This window comes from Microtus ochrogaster, linkage group LG5 (assembly GCF_000317375.1).
Source record: "Microtus ochrogaster isolate Prairie Vole_2 linkage group LG5, MicOch1.0, whole genome shotgun sequence".
In the NCBI taxonomy this organism is placed as follows: Eukaryota; Metazoa; Chordata; class Mammalia; order Rodentia; family Cricetidae; genus Microtus; species Microtus ochrogaster.
Window position 1 is genome coordinate 60,957,398 of NC_022031.1, and position 1,255 is coordinate 60,958,652.

At 39.4% G+C, this 1,255-nt stretch overlaps 1 protein-coding gene and 1 non-coding gene across 2 annotated transcripts in view; one reads left to right on the top strand and one right to left on the bottom strand.

Moving 5' to 3' along the window:
- Positions 1 to 1,255, top strand: part of Virma (vir like m6A methyltransferase associated) — a 65,035-nt gene that overhangs the window by 46,341 nt on the left and 17,439 nt on the right. The gene's annotated exons all lie outside the window — the stretch shown is intronic.
- LOC113457799 lies at positions 833 to 959 on the bottom strand. Its single transcript, XR_003378292.1, has one exon. It is a non-coding gene; the product is annotated as a U6atac minor spliceosomal RNA (small nuclear RNA).

Here is a 1,255-nt window from a genome sequence, read left to right on the forward strand (position 1 = left end):
GGCGGGCCAGAAGGGGGCACCAGATCTCATTGAAGATGGTTGTGAGCCACCATATGGTTGCTGTATCCATCCCTTTTAATGAAGCTTTAAATTCCACTTTCGATAAGTTTACTAAAAGTTCAGCCAAAACTTTATTTCTAGAAGCCTCTGTAATCTAAAAGAAGTCTAAATTCATGAATAATAGATTGATTTAAGGTATTTTATTATCAAAGCTTTTTAAGCATTTTAAAATTGAAACTATGCCACATTTATTTCCTTCCAAGGCCATCGTCTGTTTTGCCGTAAAGTATAAATATGTCTGAGAGTTCCATGCACTCATATAATGTGTTTTGATCAAGTCCACCCCTCACCTTCATTCCCTCCTTCCTCTCCAGTACGCCCCAGTTCTTCCTCTCTTCTCACCAGTATTATCTCCCAATTTCATGTGCTTGTTTTCTCTAACCCACTGAGTCCACATAGTGTCCCCAGCGTATACATGGGTATCGGGCCATCTACCAGAGCACGGGCAGCCTATCAAAGACCACATCCCTAAAAAAAACTGACTTTCGCAGGAGAAGATGGCATTTCATATGTACTGTGTTTTGGCCAGTCAGTCCTCTTCCTCTGTTCCTCTCCCGTCCACACTCCGGCCTGCCTGTGCCCTTCGCCTGCTCTAGTCTGCGTTCCGTCGTTATATCTCATAGAGCAGTATACTCCCAGTCCTTGAGAACCTCTTTCCCCTTATACTATCATGATCTATACCACACTCAGCCCCACACAAGTAACATGAAAATGAGGAGCTGGGATCCATGTATGAGAGAGAACAATGGTATTTGTGTTTCTGAGTCTGAGATTAAAAAATTAGTTAGATGCCAGAAAGTAGCTGATAATGCCTTATATAGCTTTATGTTGTTTGGCCCAGGTGACTCTTCTGTCCTTTTTCAGAATCAGTGCTAAACTCTCTTCCTCTCGTGTAAATGGAAGATAAATTTTAAAAGTTTTTTTAAAGGTAGAAAGTAGTATAAAGGAAAACACTATGTCTATTTTCTTATATATTCTCACATTAACTTTTAGAAAAGAGAATTTGTTTATCTGTTTGAATCTGTTTGGGATGGGACCATAACAATAACGTTTGGAATATTTATTTATTTATTTATTTATTTATTTATTTATTTATTTATTGGTTTTTCAAGACAGGGTTTCTCTGTGGTTTTGGAGCCTGTCCTGGAACTAGCTCTGTAGACCAGGCTGGTCTCGAACTCACAGAGATCCGCCT